Genomic DNA, 19,091 nt, shown 5'->3' with positions numbered 1-19,091 from the left:
ATGTGCAGTTTGGTTTCATATAAAGTTGGGTTGCCAGCATCACCCAGAACACCTCCATCACTCAGAGGAGCTTCCTTGTAAATATCCCTGTATTGTAACATCTGCCCTCTGGCAACCAATAGTCTATTCTCTATCTCTGTAGTTTTGTTATTTTGAGGATATTTAGGTACCTGGAATCAGAAAGTGTAAATATTTTGAGATTGGCACTTTTTGTTGTTGTTATTGTCTCCAACATCAAACTAATGGCCTCATAGAGGCCAGGCAAAGTACTTAGCCCCTAAGCTGCGTCTCCACTCCTGAAACTGGCTGTCACTAAGCATCATGCCCTCAGGATCTATTTAAGTTGTTACATACATCAGAATCAGTAATTCCTCCCTTTTTTTGCTGAGTAGTGTTCTGTGGTGTGGATGTGCCAGTTTGTTTAAACACTTACCTACTGTGGAACACTGGAATCATTTACAGTGGTGGGTATTACCGGTAATGCCACTATGAACATCTTGCATGGGTTTTTATGTGAACATACATTTTCATTTCTGTGGGAGTAATGCCTGAGAACGTAATTACTGCGATGTATGGCAACTGAATATCTAATTTTATAAGAAACTGCCACACTTCTCCAGATCAGCTGTATCCTTTTACACCCCTGCTATCAATATGAGACCACCAATATTCTCTTATTCCTTGTTCATTCTTTTTCTATGTATAAGTGGTGTTAATGACAGAAAACTTAAGAAAAATTTATGTAGGAAAAAAATCATTAAATGGAAGCTCTGTGCGTTGACATTATTTTCATATGTGGTTATTCTCAGAAGAATAAAATTAGTTGTTCTAGCTTGTTTGCTGTGGCAGTGTTTCATCGACCTTGTTTGAAGAGACAACTTTGATGATTGAGTTAAGCGGGAAGATGAAGAGACGGTTTCTTGCTCTTTAGTTGTCATTTCTCTAGAGATTTATTTTTTTTCCTAAATTGTTAGTAATGGTGACAGTACAGCTTCTGTTTATAATAGGATTTTAAGGTTTTTATTCCTTTTTACATTGTCATGAATTCCAGCAGCCACCGTTTTTATGTGTTAGAATTGTTCAGATACCATTGAAAAAACTTTGTTTACCATCAAAATTGGCAATTCCCCTGAGCAACTATATCCATACTCGGGCTTTAGAATAGCGCTGTGAAATAGCGAGGGGGTTTTTTAGGCCACGGAAGCTATCCAAGAATTTTGTGAATAAGGCTGCGAATTGACCTTGCCAGAACTCATGGGGAAGATGTCCGTCTTGTTTTGTGTGGTGGAACAGGGTTTTCATCCAAACATTGCCCTGGTTTCTTCTCCTTTTCCCACTGAGCCCCCCCACCCACCCTTTTAACTTACTTTTTAAGTGTCTGAAGATTTTAATTTCTTTAAATGTTCTTTTTTGGTCGACTTACATTACAGGATAAGTTGAAGAGGTTCCGATTTCAAGACAAATGGGGGTTTTGTCTTTACGTGGGGACTTGACAAGGAGATAATAAAAAATACTAGTTATTATGTTATGAAGACTGCAGTCAAACAGATTGAGATTGCTTTATTTTTAGATCATTCAGTGAAGTTTGAGTTTTTGATAATTTCTTCATGTAAGTAGGACACAATCAAATGAAGGCTTTTTGTAAATAAATTTCATATGGCAGCTAAAGGGATCCTGTTCAAGGAATCCAAACATGATCCTCACTACGATCACGACGAGGGAGCATGGCCTGGTGGTGAACGTTTCGTGTTTGCTGGCAGTCACCTTCTGGAATGCCACCGACTGAGCTCAGGGACACTCGCTCCACCACGGAGCTCCAGCTCCAGCCCCTAGCAGCTGAACTTTAGTGTAGGCTATCTGGACCATGTTGGCGGATTCTTGGGCATAGTACATTTTTGTTGAGCCACCTAGACACCGAGGGTAAAACACAGAGCCAAAACCCATGTGATACCTTGTCCTATAGGATCTGGTAGAGCAGACAGAAATGAGCTGTATTCTCTTGTTAGATGGTTTATAATTTTCTTAACTTTTTTTTCCATTTTTAAAAATGGTGGTAGCATTGCATAGTAAACATCTGCCATCTTTACCACTTTCAGTGTGCTGTTCAGTGGTGTTAAATACACTCATAACATTGTCCAGCCGTCACCGCCGTCCCCACGTGTTGCTCTCTTGGTCTTGAAAAACTGAAACCCTAAATCCATTAAACAGTGACTCCCATCCTCCCTTCCTCTAGTCCTGGACAACTGCCATTCTGCTTTCTTGTCTATGATTTTAACTGTTCTCAGCATCTCGTGTTACTGGAGTTTTAGACAATGTTTGTGTGAGTGGCTTAGTTCACTTAGCAAAATGTCTTCAAGGCTCATTTATGTTGAAGCATGTTGTAGAATTCTCTTTCCTTGGGCTTGGGTTGTGGCTCAGTGGTAGAGCATTCGCCTAGCATGCGCAGGGCCCTGGGTTCGATCCTCAGCACTACATAAAAATAAATGAATGGAATAAAGGTATTGTGTCCAACTACAACTAAGAAATAAATATTTAAAAAAAAAGAATTCTCTTTCCTTTATCAATGGACTGCATTCCATTGTCTTTGTATACCACATTCTGTTCGCCCATTCATCCATTGATGGAAATTTGGGTTGCTAATATTTTAGCTATCGTGAATAATTTTGGTATGGACATGCAGACTCTGCTTTCAGTTCTTTGGGGGTATATTCCTGGAAGTAGAATTTCTGGATCATATGCTAATTCTATTTTTAATCTCTTGAGAAACTGTCATACTATTTTTAACAGTGGCTCTACCAGTTTATATTCTGATCAACAGGTTACAAAGGTCCTAATTTCTCCACATACTTGACAAGTTATTTTCTGTTTATTTATTTTTTTATGGTATTTGTAATTATGTAAGGTGGTAGCTGGTTTATACTTGGATTAAAGCATATGTGAATATTTTCTTATTCTTTTGATTCTTAAAAATATGAAAATACAGGGCTGGGGATTAGCTTAGTGATAGACGGGTGTGTTCCTAGCATGAGCTGGGGATTTTCTGATCCCTTGCACCAGAAAAAGAAAACGGTTACACTTGTTCCTATCTGTCTGTGAGGCCTTGATTCCAGGCTCCTCCCCCGTGTCAAAATCTGCATTTGGGGGCTGGGATTGTGGCTCAGCGGTAGAGCGCTGGCCTAGCACTCGCAGGACCTGGATTTGATCCTCAGCACCACATAAAAATAAAGGCATTGTCTTGTGTCCATCTACGCCTAATAAATAAATAAATAAATAAATATTTTTTAAAATCTGCATATGCTCAAGTACCTTATATAAATGGCATAGTATTTGCTTAAAACGTACATATACCTTTATTAATTTAATTCATCTCTGGATTGTATACAATACCTAATAAAGTGTAAATACTATGTAAATAGTAGTTGTACTGTATTGTGAAAGGAATAGTGACAAGAAAAATGTCTGTAGGGATTCCTGCAGACTGTGACCTTTGGACTGTTCTCCTTTGGACGCTTTGCTCTGAGGCTGGTTGGGTCTGCAGATGTGGACCTGCAGGTGTGAAGGGCCAGCTACCCATGGAGTTTTTGTTGTTCTGTCTCTCATCATTGAGTTGCTTGCGTGCTTGCTGAGCGTAGGGTTGTTTAATGGGGTTTATGTAAGTCTTTTTACTTTGTGGAAGTTTGAGGCCACTCAAATGACAGCTTTATTTTTCTTTCCTCAAAAGCTAAAACCAGGCTTACAGGAAGGAAGGGAACATACGCTGGAGCCAAAGGCTGGTGCCACATAGGCCTGTGGGGTGTGCGTGCTCGGAAGCTTTGCAATTGGTTGGCCTGGATCTGTCAGAACATATTTGGATGGCTCTCGCTCTGTGTGCACTGATTTATTTATATGCTTCTGAGTAGTGATCCTGGGAGTGAATGCACTATGAGTATTGTTTGAAAAACTCGTCTCGGTTGCTCAGGGGGGAACAGAAACACCAGTGTCAAACAGATCTGAAGTCCACTGGTTTCATCTTCTGTGAATGTTGTCCAGTCATTAAGCCTTTGGAACAAATGCCAATGTGGAGGCAAGTTATTTCACAGAAGAGACTCTGATAGGAAGACAGAATGTGAAATTAAATATTAGGTCTTAGGTCTGGGCTTAAAAATACATACTATGATTTTTAAAGCTAGGGTCTCCCACCTGCTAAAACATGTGCTTTACCACTGAGGTACACCCCCAGCCTTAAATGTGGAAGAAACTCTCCTCTTTCCAGTATCAGTAAAGCCTAGCGGACAAAAGTAGCATTCTTTTATAATTTCTGTTGACTTAGTTAAAATAGTGTAATGTGTTATCTCTAAAACAGTCGGATATTTGTAGAATTAGGAGAAAGGACAGACAAAAGAATAGGGCATTTCATTTTTGAGCAGAGTATGTAGCATGAGGTAGTATCCTTCCACATTTTTAAACTTGGTTCAAGATTTTGTGACATCTTCAAGAAAGGCAGGCGTGTAAATAAAAGTCTGTTAATAGAATGTACAGTCTTGCCTTAAATGTAACTCTTTCTAATGAATGTGCACACACATATACTTGGAGTTCACAAAAATGCATAATATTTATCTATACGTCTATATAAACATACATGGAGAGAGAGAGAGAGAGAGGGAGAGGGAGGGGGAGGGAGAGAGAGAGAGATGGGTAGGGGCAGGGGCGTTATCTAGGAGTAGAGTTTTGCAGTTGTTTGAAGGAAGAAGGCCAAGAAGTAGATCATGTATGCAATGCAGTGTTTTTAATGACCGCCCATAGACGCTAAGCAGGAACTTCTTTTAGGAAAGGATTGAATAGAATAGAAATGAAGTTGTCTTTCTGTGAATAGCCACTCTGTTCAACAAATGGTACATAGAGATTCGTGTACACAACAAAATCTCAACTCTTTCCTAACACTGTACATAGAGACTAACCTCAAATGAATGAACATAAACCTAGAGGTAACCCCAGAAACTTGTTGTAGAAAATACAGAAGAAAATCTTAGTGACCTTGGACTAGGCAAAGAATTCTGAAGACCTAGAATGCATGGAGTAAAAAAGAGAGAGAATGAGAATGAATGAATATGAATGTGTGTGTGTATCACTGAATTGTGTTTGGTCAAAATTAAACACGTCTGGTCTTCGAAAGGCACCGTTAACAAAATGAAAAGTCTCCTTTGACTTGTGCATGTACCTGGCAGAGGATGTGTGTCCAGAATATATAACGTGTGCAATTCAAGAATAAGAAGACAGAGGAGGTCAAAAAAACTTTAATAGAAAGCTCATCAGAGAATATAAGTGGATGTCAAATAAGCACCCGAGAAGACTTCAACATCATAAGTCATTAAGGATATTAAATTTAAATCATAATAAGATATTTCTGTGTACTCTCTGGAATGGCTGTAATTAAAAGAATTGGTTGACATTTGGCAAGAATGAGGATCATCTTCTGGAATTCTCATACATAGCTGGGAAGGTTAAATGGAAGACAGCTGGGCAGTTTCATTAAAATTTCAGTGTAGCTGGTGTGGTGGTGCATGTCTGTAATCCCAGTCTGAGGCAGGAGGATTGGAAGTTCAAGGCCAGCTTCAGCAATTTAGTGAGGTCCCAAGCAACTTAGACCTTGTCTCAAAATAAAATATAAAAAGACCTGGGGACGTAGCTCAGTAGTAAATTACCCTTGGGTTAAATCCAGTCCCCACCTCCCAAACTTAAATGTAAACCTGCCATATGACTCATCCAGTCCATTTCTAAGTGTTTATCCAAGAAAAGAAACCAAAGCATATGTCCAAAGACTTGTACACAAATGTTCGTAGTAGCTTTGTTACAGCCCCCAATAGCCTACATGCCCATCAATAAGTGTATGGATAAATTTTGATGTATCTATACAGTGAAATACTACTTAGTTATAAAAAGAAAAGAATAGTACTCTCAGTATCATGTTTGGATTTCGACATTTAAGCTTAAAGAAGGAAGCCAGACTTAAGAAAAGTATACATTATGATGTCACTTAGTTAAAGTCTAGAAAATGCAAACTAATCTATAATGTTAGTAAATAGATGATTAATCATTTCAGGGGATGATGGTAGAATTGGTCTGGGTTGCTAAGGGGCTTGAGAAAACTTTTGGGAGTCTTGGAAATGTTCATTTTATGATCATGTATGTAAATTCACCAAATTACATATGTTAAACAGGTACAAAACTGTACAAGAACCAGCAGGGTGGTAGAATCAATCATGCTTTCAAATATAATACTTATTATCATGTAATAAATTTATCTTCAGATTTCTTACTTATTAGTGTGTGTTTTTTCTGTTACAGTTTTTAGTTTCTTGCAGATGTGATGTTTTTAATTCTAGCAAAGTTGGATAGAGTTTGGTGCCTTTGGATAATGTTGCTACAAACCAAGTTAATAGGGTAAAAATGCTTATTTGGATAAATACTAAGGTTTTAGAGCTAAAATTCTGACATTTTATATTTTAAATGACAGTTGTATTTTGCAGTAATAATGTTTTGAACATTTAGAATGTCCCACCACATTTGCCAATGACAACTTTGTTCCTGTTTGCCTGAACATTCTTGGGGACTGACCTCCACAGTTCACTGAATGTGTAAATATTATGTTAAATTAAAAAGCGAATTAATTGCCTGAATTTAAATTTATCTGGTGAAGGTCTTAGAAGTTAAAATATCATCAAAATTATGGAAATAGAATGGTTATGCTGTATGTTAGAAACTTACAATACTTTATTGGCTTGTAGTTTCCTGGTCATCCTGTCTAGGTATTTCTTTTTCTTTTTCTTTTTTTTTAATATTTATTTTTTAGAAGTAGTTGGACACAATACCTTTATTTTATTTATTTTTATGTGGTGCTGAGGATCGAACCCAGGGCCTCTCACATGCTAGACGAGCGCTCTATCACTGAGTCCCAGCCCCAGCCCTGTCTAGATATTCTAATATCTCACTTTTTTCGGTGATTGGGAGAGACTCTGGGAGAGAGTGAAGGTCGTTGTTACAAGAAAGAGACAGCTTTGTGCTTCCATATTTTACTCCTTTTTTCTTTCCTTCTTATTATTGCTACTGTTCGTTTCAGGAACCGTGGAAATATGTTCTGTGTGTTATCTGATTTAATTTTCACAACTTGAGGAAGTGCATCTTGTTGCCATTTTACAAACGAGGAAACTGAGGCTCGGCATCTAAGACCTTGCCAGAGATACACAGCTCATAAACAATTTTAGTAATTGTCTTACTTGGAAGCTTAAGCTCTTAGCCACTTTGAGTTTCTTGTTTGTTAATAAATCAGCCATTTCCAGGACTTAATAAAAAGGTTCCCTCAAGTGTTCATTGGTCCCGGAGAAGATAAAGGTGCATAAATACCCTAACCTCTTATTGGAGAATTGCTGGGCACTGTTCAGTGAAATACACACATGTTTTTGAAGTGTTTTTCTTGGTTAGGAGAACCATTACTAGACAACACAATAGATTTCTAAGCCCATCGTGAGCATATGACTTAAACAAAAATAATAATAATCAGGAATAAGTAGAAGATTTAAATAAATTACAGCCTATGAAATGAATCTCTGAATTATCAAATACTGACTAGTGTATTTGACCCTCTTTGGCACCTTAATGCCACACCGACTTACTTTATATTTATTTTGCTGGTTTGTTCATTCCTAAGACGCTTGTTCAGCATCTTTTTGAGCCCAGGCGCTGTGCCTGTGTGCTCTCTGTAGTCACTGCTTTTGTGACACTCTCTCTGGTCACGTCGAGAGTACAGTCAACACAAAGAAGTTTAATAAAATGCTACTCATGACTGAAGAGAGAACGTTCTTCCAAGCAGTGAAATGTCTACTGGGCTCGATTACATCTTCTTCATTTCTGTCTCAGTTCTTGGGTTTCTTATCTGGGCACTTCATCAGTGGCGTTTTGTAAAACAGAGGTCAAGAGAAAGAGTGGAGATTTGAAGGGCTGGGGTGGGAAAAGCTGTGGCTAAATCAGGAATCCCTTAGGCGGCTGGAAAAATGTCGCCCTTTATAAAGCAGAAGCATTAGAAGAAATAATGACTTCGAGAATAGAACTGTTGAATAAATTTTCAGTGTAGCAAAGCATAAAGTATGTGTTACCCTTGAAACCATCTCATATGACCTATACAGTGAAGGAGAAAACATAAATTGGAGACTTTTTTAAAATATGAAAAACATGGCTGTTTTAGTTCTGTAACTTCACATTTATTCATTTACTCAACACATATTTAAGATCAGCTCTGGGGCTGTTTGTACAGAATTTCAAGTACTGAAAGTATGTTGAAGTGTAATGTTTATTATGAGTATTCTTTTTCCTGTTTCAAATGACAAATGGTGAGTGTTTGATGATACAAGAAATTTGAAATTAGGATTTTTCTTTTTTTTTTTTGGTACCAGGGATTGAACTCGGGATGCTTTAATCACTGAGCCACATCCCCAGCCCTTTTTATTTTTTACTTTGAGAAAGGAGTCTCACTAGGTTTCTGAGGCTGGCCTTGAAATTTTGATCCTCCTGCCTCAGCCTCCTGAGTAGCTGGGATTACAGGCATGCACCATCATGCCCAATTGGTTAGCGTTATATATTTTTTAATGTCTCCTGGCTCATATGTGGAAGACAAACTACTTGACTGAAATTAAAATTTTTAAGAGACAAACTCTTCAAGGTTTAAAATGTAAATTCTACAGGAAAATATGCAGAATCTATTTTGGCCTTTCCTGTATTTTCATTGATTTTTAATAGGAATTGTCTTTAGTTGGCTCAGTTATTTATTCTATTCCTTAATTCCTGTGTTAATCAAGGTTAACAGGAATTTCAATTTATAGTCCTTTTGATGGAAGGCTCTTGTAAAACAGTATGATAACATTTTCATTGTCTCAAGGCATTGGTTGATATGTGTAACGATAAAAGTAGCTTTAGGTATATATACGTGTGTGTGTGTGTGTGTGTGTGTGTGTGTGTGTATCAAGTTTCTTTTACATATGCTTGGGGGGAGTAAGGACTGCTGCAGGGGAAATCTTACAGGTTTTTATTCTTAGTTTGAAATGAAAACACCACCCCCCAAGTCCTTTTGGTTGTACTTACAAATATTTGGAAGACACGCCTCTCTTTTTTTCCTGGCCCCTTACACAGATTTTACCAGATTGTACCAGAGAAAGAGTTACTTTGAGGGTTAAGAGCTTCTCTTTTTCACTAGTTCAGGACTTAAATCAGAAAGCTTAAATAAAGAATTCAGTTCGGTCAGCTGCCTAGAGACAATTTTGGGTCACAGATCAAAAGATGGAGGTCCTTACAGCAAAATGGGCAGGAAGCCTGAGGCTCAGGAAGAAGGACCTGAGAGGTTGTGGAAACCCTCAGGAATGGTGAGAGGAGGGAGGAGGCAGGGAGGACCAGGCGAACCTTCTAATGCAAACCGTGGATTTAATTTGTGGATTTCTGAAAAGGAAGGTTAAAAGTAAAAAGTGTTTAAAAACGTGTATTGCTGGAATTTTTTCCATATACATAGGATTTGTAGGCTTCAAACATTTTAATTGTTTCCCCTCCACCTTCTTCATGTTTATTCTTGAATCTTCATTTACTCCTAAAATCATGGCAGTGTTGTTTCTGTTTAGAGTATTATTTTTCTAGATTTTGTAGATTTCTCATAAATGCCTTTTAAGGGAGTTCCTGTGTGTTCTTAATATGTTGAGACTATCGTAGTTCAATGTTGGGTTTAGTAGAGGGAATTATTTTATCATAAATTCATGTTGGATTTAGTTGATGCTTTTTTTGTGTTGTTGTGATCCTCCGATTTTTTTGTTTAGCCTGTTAATGTGGTGAGTTACAGTGACTGATTTTGGAATGTTGAACCAGTCCTGTGTCTCTGAGGTAAACCCTACTTGGTCTCGATTTACTGTCTCATTTTTTTAATATAGTGGCAGTGTTTGGTTTGCTAATAATTCATTAAGTTTTTTGCATATAAGTTCATTAAGTTATTGGTGTGTAGTTTTCTTCTTATTTTTTTTTTAACTCTTGTGTTGATGTAACAGTAATATTGGCTGCACAAAATGAGTTGGGAAATGTTCCCACCTCTTTCCTGAAAGAGACTGTGTAGAATTGCTATTTCTTCTTTAAATTAGATTGATAGAATTAATCAGTAAAAGCATCTGGGGGTCTGGAGTTTTCCTCTTTGGAAGACTTGGAACAATAAATTCACTTTGTTTTATTTAGATATGTATTTTCCCATGGTGTTTGTAGTTTGTGTCATCTTTTAAAGAATTGGTGTATTTCACTATTTAGGGTCAGAGAGGTGTTTACGGTATCTCTGAATATGTGTGTGTGTGTGTGTATGTGTGTGTGTGTGTGTGTGTCTGTGTGTGTGTCTGTCTGTCTGTCTGTCTCTCTCTCTCTTTGGTACCAGAGACTGAAACCAGGGGTGTTCATCCACCGATCCGCATCTCTAGCCTGTTTTATTTTTTGAGATAGGGCCTTGTTACATTACTGAGTCTGGCTTTGGATTCATGATCCTCCTGCCTCCGCCTCCTCAGTGGCTGGTATTACAGGTGTGTGCCACTGCACCTGGCTTATTGTCTTTTTGATTTTTGTTGTATCTTTGCTACTGTTTCCTCTCTTTGAGTCTTGATACTGATAATCTATATCTATGTATTGTCTATTTCTTGGTTGGCCTGACTAGAAGTTTATTATTTTTCAAAAATTAACTTTTGCTTTCATCGAATTGTCTCCATTTTGTTTCTGTTGTCAGTTTTATTCATTATGCTTAAATTTTTATTATTTCCTTCCTTCTGTTTGATATAGGTTTAATTTATTCTCCCCAGTTTCCAAAGGTAGAAACTTTGGTTATTGATTTCAGATCTCCTTTCCTACTATATGTGTTTAAAACTATAAATTCTCCTTTAATCCTTGTTTTGGATGCATTGCATAAATTTGGTATATTCTGTTTTCATTTTCTTGCAACTATTTTAAAACTTTTCTTTAGACTTCCTCTTTTTTTTTTTTTAGTCGTAGATGGACACAATACCTTTATTTATTTATTTATTTATTTATTTTTAAGAGAGAGAGAGAGAGAGAGAGAGGAGAGAATTATTTAATATTTATTTTTCAGTTTTTGGCGGACACAACATGGTTGTATGTTGTATGTGGTGCTGAGGATCGAACCCGGGCCGCACGCATGCCAGGCGAGCGCGCTACCGCTTGAGCCACATCCCCAGCCCCTATTTTATTTATTTTTATGTGGTGCTGAGGATCAAACCCAGGGCCAAATATGTGTGAGGCAAGCGCTCTACCACTGAGCCCCAGCCCTAGACTTCCTCTTGTAACTATGGGTTATATAGAAGTATATTGTTTAATATTCAAATATTTGGGGGGGAAGGCTTCTCCAGTAATTTTTGCTGTTGGTTTTGGTTCAATTCCATTATGGTCTAAGAATATACTCTGTATCACATCTATTTTTTGAATTTTAATGGTCATTTTTATTGATCTAAAACTGGCATGTCTTTGTGAATATTCCATGTGCACTTGAAGAGAATGTATATTCAACTGTTGTTCCATGGCGTGCCTTCAAACGTCACCTAGGTTAAATTGGGTGATAGTGCTCAACTGTTGAGGCCACCTGTATCCTTTCTGATTTTTTTTTTCAGTCTCATTTTCCCACCACTCTTGTCTGTCTGTCTCCCTCACTACATGTATAAAATATTGTCATCCATTCGTGTCACTAATCCTTTGTATTTGTTGACTGTTACCATCTAGAAGCCCATTTTAAAAAAATGTTGATCAGGCAAAACTAAGTTTATGAGGTTCACTGTCTTAAGGAAAACACCATCTTCACTGAGTCTCGGCTGTATTTCAAGGTGTGAAATAAAGGGTTGGGGATGTAGCCTAGTGGGGAATGTTTGCCTAGCAAGGGCTAGCTCCTTCCTGATTTTCTGTGCATTTGTTTTATCAATTACTAAGAGACAAGCCTTGGAAGTCTGCCCCAGGAATTGTGGACTTATCTTACCAGATCTTTCCGTTTTTTTTTTTTTGTTTGTTTTTAATATTTTTTAGTTGTCAGTAGACCTTTATTTTACTTATTTTTATGAGGTGCTGAGAATCGAACCCAGTGCCTCACACATGCTATGCAGGTGCTCTGCCACTGAGCCACAACCCAGCCTAAGATCCTTCCAGTTTTTGCCTCATGTAGTTTGAATCTTTGGTTTCAGGTTCATAAGTGTTTAGAACTTGGGTTACTCAGCTTCGCAGGACTATAACAAATACCTGAGGTAAATCAGCTTATAAAGAGAAAAGTCTTATTTTGGAAATCAGTCCTTGATCAGTTGGCCTCGTTGCTTTGAAGCTTTAGCAACATAGCACACCATGGTCAGCCACCTTAGGCAGAGCACAGGTACTCAGCTTCAGGTCCTGCTGTGAAAAAGAAAAAGAGGAAGAGACTCGGGTCCAAAGGTCCCCTTTGAGGGCATGCCCCTAGGAACCTGGAACTTCCCGTTAGGCCTCATCTCATAAAGTTTCCACACACACGTGTCTCCCCACCCCTCAATATCAGAAGCTGAGAACCAAGCCTTTAACACATGACTTTTGGGGGACACTCAAGATCCAGGACTTTTCCATCTGTTTGGAGAAGTGACTCCTTCATCATCGTGTCATGCCCCTCTTTGCATTTCTTCTTCTGAAATCTTCTTTGCAATTAATTTGGCTATACCAGCTTTCTTTTGATCAGTGTTTGTGTGCTATATTTTTCTCCTTTTTTTTTCCTACCTAAATCTTTATATTTCATGGGCTTCTTGAACTTGGCTTGGCCTTTCTTTTCCATCCACCCTGACAGTCTGGTTTTCCACTGGTTTGTTTAGTCTGCTCACCCTTAACCGTGATTATTAACATAGGTAGATGGAAACCTACCTCCTGCTCGTCTTGTTGTTGGTGTTGCACTCGTTTCTTTTTTCTTTCACATTTTCTGGTGCAAACTGAACTTTTAAAAAATTCTATCGACTCTTCCCTTATTATTGACATTCCTTTTAAAAAAGTTTTTTAGTGGTTGATGGTCTTAGGGTTTACAGGATATATTCTTAAACAAACTTTGAGTTTACTTCCAGCAGTGTTTTACCCTCTCACATGTGGAGTGTGGCTGTAGTGCTCCCATTTCTTGCCCCTTCCCTCGCCTCCTGGTTGATGGACATCCCTTTCTTACTTTATAGGCACCGGTACATTGCTCCTACTTTCAGCAGCTGTCATTTAGAGCACTTCAAAATCTGAAAAATAACAGATGATGCTTTCCCTCCATTGATTCTTCTTTGGTGGAGCCCAGCTCTAGCCTCCCCGCTCCTGCCTGAGGAGCTTGCTCTAGTCCTCCTGCAGGGGAGGATTTGCTGACAGTAGGTTCTTGGTTCTCGTTTTTTTGGGGAAGCGTTTGTATTTCTGCTTCCTCCTGAGGGGTATTTCCACCGGGTATGGAATATGGGATGGGCAGTTGTTTTCTTTCTGCACTTGAAATTCCTCAGTCCATGGCTCACTTGTGAAGTTTCTAAGGGGACTTTGTGGGCTTTGTCACCGTTCCTGTGTATGTAAGACATTTTCCCTTCTCTGGCTGCCTTTAGGATTTTTCTCTTTGACGACTTGAACATGATGTCTGGTCTTGTTTTTTGGGTATTTATCCTGTTCAATGTTTTCAGAGTTCCTAAATTTGGAGTTTACTAATTTTGTGAAGCTCTTGGCCATTTGGCTATTTCTTTCGTTCCGTTCTCTCCTGAACTTCTAAGTCTGTGTATGTAGCAGTGTTTATTTTCCCATAGCTTTTGGATGTCCTCCAAGTAGGAAAATTTGTCTTCCCCTTGAGTCCTCAGCTTGGATTATTTTTACTAGACTGTTTTGAAGTTCACTGGATCTTTTTCCAGTTCAAGTCTGCTCTTTCCGTATCTATATAATTATCTATGGAAGGCATGTGTGATCTGTTACTGTGTTCTTATTTCTAGCGTTTCCACCGCACTCTTCCTTATGATTTCCGTTTCTCTTTGAAATTACCTGTCTGGTCTCACGTGCTGTCTGTCTTTTCCATTAGAGTCTTTGATTATCCATCATGCTTTAAATTCCTGATGGCGTCAGAACTTGTCATGTGTGACTCTGGCTCTGCTGATTACCTTGTCTCCTCAGGGTGTTTTTACTACTTAGAAGGCTTCATGAGGTTTTTGTCGAAAGGTGTATGTTTTGTATGCAACAGGAGAAACTGAGGTTGGCATTTAAAATGGATACATTTGACTGTGTTGCCTTCTCCTAGTCCTTTAGGGTGGGGATCTGTGTTGATCTATTCAGGGATTCTGTGGTGTTTGATGTTTATTATCACTATGGTTACTGGAGTTGACATTTGTTGTTGCCATGGGGACCAGAGGCTTCGGATTTCCCTAGTAATACCTTGTTCCTTGTCTCTGAGTTTTCCTGGTAGGCTGTTTCTCAGAGGGGGTCGGTCTCTTGCACTCTCCCACCTTCTCCCATTGTTCGAGATTGTTCCTGGTAGTGAGGGTGACAGGAGCTCTGTGACTTCTGATCAAGCATCAGATTTGTGGGAGCACTGGGTCTTGGGGTGTGGCGTTCACAAGACCCCGTGCCCTTCACCTGCTTTCTTTTCCCCTAATGGCAGTTCACTAGGTGTGCTCAGCCTGTCTCTGCGGCCTTCCCCGCACACTGAGGTGGGTGTAACTTCAGGGAGAGAGTGGACGTGGGTGAAGATAAGGTGTGGGCCTCCTTCCCCTTCCTCGTGCTCTAGTGGAATTCTCCCAGCGCAAGTGCTGGCCATGGTTAATTTCTCCCTGCAGATTAACCGTTTTGTTCCACGGGGAGATGGGAGAGATGGGGGAAGTGCGTCTGGAATGGTCTGACATTGGCTGCTCTTCCTTCCCCAGGCTCTGCAGGGCTGGGGAGAGGCTTTCTCCCTCCTGTCCCCTGCCCCAGAGAGCCTTTTCAGGTTTCTGGAGGGAAAAGTCCACAAAGAATGGACACTCCTCCCGATTGCAGCCCCAGGGCTGACTCAGACGCCAGCCCACATTTAGTCTGCAGCAGTTTGTCAGGGTCTCTGGTTCTTCTTCCTAACTGCATGGTATGGATGCCTGGATACTCCTAGGACTGTTTCCTTTGGTCAGAGAGGAAGCTCTTAGGTGTCTTTTCAGCCTTAGCTGTTGTCCCTTCCCTCCTGAAAAGGCTAAGTCAGAAGAAAACAGGAAAAAAAGAAAACGGGGAGAAAAATGTGCCTCCCGCCCCGGGCTGAGCCTTAGAGATCCACCTTGTGGCCAGAGAGCGCACTCCAACCTTTCAGCCTCTCAGAGATCTGTGAGACTCGCCCCAGGGTTCAGCATATGGTCAATTTTTGTAAATGATCTCATTGTGCTTCAAAGCGCATTTATTCTACAGTTGTTGGGTGCTGTGTTTTATGTTAATGTCTATTTAGGTCCAGTTTATTGATCATGATCTATTAATGACTGAGAATTGTTAAAAAAAAAACTTTCCCATGACTATGGAGTTTTTAAATTTGTCTTTGTAAATCTCTAAGTGTTGCTTTGTATAATTGGAGTGATTTTATTACATACATAACTAATTTGAAACGACATTTTCCTGATGAATTATACTTTGAATCCTGTGAATTATCTCTCTCTTGCGGCTTTGAGTATTATAGCTAGAACAGCTTTCTTTTAGTTTGTATGATTTTTTTCCTATACTTTTTACTTTTTGCTATTTTCTCTGGTTATATTTTAAGCATTATCCTTGTTCTTTTCATTTAGTATAATTTTTGTCTTTTGGACCAGTTGTATTTAATTAGTATATTTGAATTTGTCTGACATAGTGTTATGTTTTATGCATTTTACTTGTTCTGTGATCTTGCTTTTTCTCCTGATATTTATTTGGATGTGAGAAAAAATAGAGTATTTAAATTCTGTTTTCCTTTCTATTAGTGTAGTAGTTCTCCCTCTGGGGTAAAATAATAATCGGTCACCTTCAGGATGAAATAGTCTGAGCACGTATATTCAGTATGTATAACTTTTAAAAACTATGGTAATATATACTAATTTCATTATTTACATCTCTGATGATGTCAGAAGCAGTATCTTTCTCTCTGGGTTGGGACAAGTTAAGCTGGATAATTTTTTAGTGTAAACTATCCATGTGCTGACAGGTGAAAGCCTCTGTCACTTAAAAATAAAAATAAAAAAAAAACTACAAGAAGGTCTAAAAGGATTGGACTGATTTCTAAATCATCTCTGAAAAGAAAAAAATTTTGACAGCATGAAAATACACCATGAATAAGAAACACTGGTCAGAAGAGGATGTTTACTAAGGACTTTAGGAAAAGGGATTTCAAAAGAATCTGAGGGAAGATAGATAAGCTTTCTTAGGTAATTAAAATTTTTCCATTTTATCCTGGCTTGTGAGAGGTGAGAGAACAGAAAAATGAAATTTTATAGTTGTGAACTCTTGGGCCAGGAGGGGGAAATGGTGGAGAAATATTAAAACAAGCAACACACCGGCATGATCCTTGAGCTCCTGTAGGTCTCAGGAACTAGGTCCGTCTGTGACACTGGGTGGGGGAAGAAGCCCTCACCAGGCGTAGGGAGCCCAGGAGGTTTGCTGAAGAGAACAGTTGTGGGGGTTTTGAGCTAGTGAAGTCTGCCTGGTGTTTTTACCCTTGAAGTCAGACGCAGGATGCCCAACTGGATGGTTGCTTTGCTAAGTAAATCTCTATCTGATAAGTACGAATATCGTTGTGTATAACATGATCAGTTTTATCTAATCTTTTAAAAACTTGGATCAGGGTGATGTGGGAGCTCCCATTGCCTCCTCTGTACCTTTTGCACGTTGACTCCTTTCCATTTGCCTTCTAGTCACCCACTCCCAGCCATATCTCTGGGTTTAGCTCATCCTCATCACCTTTTTCTAAGTCGTTATTAATTCCCTTACCTGATTTCTCTGTTGATGGCCTTTCCCCTTTCTTGCATCTCTCCCATTCCATCGGATTATTAGTCCTAAAACACCCTTATAGCCTCAAAATCTCATAGCAGCTCTTGATTGTCTATGATATTAAGTAAAGTTTTTCATCACTAGACCTCTTTTGGCCTTAAGAGTCTCCGCTGTGAATTGGGGGTAGTGACCTTACCCTCCTCTGGCAGGGTGTGTGAGGGCTGGAGGTAAGGCGCTGGTCACCTTGGTGCATTTTATTGCCTGACATATGCAGGCTGTCAGATAATTATTCCGACATTTAAAGCCCTCCTTTAACTTTCCAGGCTTACCCATTGAATTTTATTTCCTCTACTATAAACTGGGCACCCCCAGTAGGTCCTGTGGCCTCTCCACTGGCCTCAGACATACTGTGTGTTTCACTTTCTGGCTGGACGTCTTGGCCCACATCCTGCTGCTTCTTCATCTGTCCCCTCAGCCTCCAGAGCTCAGTTACAGCCTCCTCTTTCATCAGGCTGTCCCCGACACATCCAGTCCTAACTGATCTTCTGACTTCTGATGATAATCGCTGTCCTCCCCACACTTCAGCACCGAACTGTGCTGTTAGAAACTAGTTTGCCAAGAAAGTTCGATTTTGGTGCCTTTTGATTCTTATTTGTATATGTAAGGTTTTTGTTTGTTTGTTTTTAATATTCTTTTTATTAAATATAGATTTTTTAAATTGCCTTAAAATAAAAATCACAGATACAGTGTTAGAAGCTGCTTGAAAAAAATCTGAGTTGTGTTTTTGTATACTTGTTTTTGTATTGCATGTTACTTTAAGGCTAGAACTAGTAGAATGTCCATTTCTTGTACAGTTATGATAGTGTAAAAATATTCAGTGCAAACTACAACATTGGTCACTTTTTCTTTTTTATGTGCTCACAGATTAATAATCTTTTTTTTTCCAAAATCTTTTTTTGGGGGGATACCAGTGGCACTTTATTACTGAGCCACATCCCCAGCCCTTTTTATTTTTTGTTTGGAGACAGAGTCTTGCCAGGTTGCTAATGGCCTCAAATTGAGTTGCTGTGTCTGGCCTCCAATTTATGAGCCTCCTGCCTCAGCCTCCTGAGTCATTGGGATTATAGGCATGCAGTACTGTGCCCCCTGAAAAATCTTTTTTTCTTGATTATATTTTTGAAAAATTAGAAAATACCGACTAGCACTAGCAAAAAATTACCCTACTTCTTTTTACCAGCGCAAGATAAGGACCATTAACATTTTGGTTGTATGTTCTTTAATTTTTTTTCTGTAATAGGTAAGTTTCCTCCTGAGTTTCTCACTTTGTAATTCTTCCTGCTTTATTGTGTGCATGTATGAATATGTAAAAACAAACCCCAACACCACCATTATGTACAATTATAATACCACAATAAAAAAATACGGAAAAAAAATAATTCTTAATGCTTGTTTTTCAGCTTTTCCTGACAGGATTCCTGTACACCCTGGAAGTGCTTGAGGAAGAGTGATGAAGGCAAGTATTGAGTCTGTTCTAGTCAGTGCAGTTCACTTGGAAAGGAAAAGTAGAATAAAAAGACAAAGGTCGTTGGTGTGTAATGGGGGGTGGCTGGTGGAGCGCCCTCCAAAACATTTGTAACGACCTTTTCACTTATATTGGTTCAGAGTAACTTGTTTCCTGTTAACTAACAGCTTGGTATGTTTTTAGTAAAACTGTGGTGGAAAGATTAATTGTTGGATATTCTGAGAGTTTAACAAAATTATCTGAAGAGCCTGGTCAACGGTAGCTGCTATTGTCTGTTCCCAACTTTCACTCCTTCCTCTTCACCCCTTTCTCTCACGTTGCTTTGTTTCCTTTCCCCCTTTTCCACTTCCTGTGGTTTACTTAAAAGAACTTCATTTTTTAGAGAGTCTCAGTGAATAAAGGAGGAGCCCTCATTTCCTGTTTCCCTCTTTTTAAAACTACAGTTGGCTTTGCACAGTTGAACTTGAACTTGAGCCGGGATCTAATACAGATAATTGGGGAGTTTTATAAACTCAGAAGAAAATAGGGAAGCACTAAAAAACTTTGAGGTTATTGAATTTCTTTCATGCTTGCATTCTTACAATATCAGCAGTTCTATAGCCATAATTAT

The 19,091-nt window shown here is 38.9% G+C and overlaps 1 protein-coding gene across 9 annotated transcripts in view; it reads left to right on the top strand.

Annotated features, from left to right (window-relative positions):
• Tmcc1 (transmembrane and coiled-coil domain family 1) overlaps positions 1–19,091 on the top strand; it is a 166,280-nt gene that overhangs the window by 23,068 nt on the left and 124,121 nt on the right. For all 9 annotated transcript variants that reach the window (XR_003300269.2, XR_003300268.2, XM_026382997.2 and 6 more), the window contains one exon: positions 18,417–18,472. The gene's annotated coding sequence lies outside the window, so the exon portion shown is untranslated. The remainder of the gene's footprint in view (positions 1–18,416; positions 18,473–19,091) is intronic.

Source organism: Urocitellus parryii, chromosome 16 (genome assembly GCF_045843805.1).
Source record: "Urocitellus parryii isolate mUroPar1 chromosome 16, mUroPar1.hap1, whole genome shotgun sequence".
NCBI lineage: Eukaryota > Metazoa > Chordata > Mammalia > Rodentia > Sciuridae > Urocitellus > Urocitellus parryii.
Note: the sequence above shows the minus strand (reverse complement) of the source record. Positions and strands in the feature narration are given on the sequence as shown.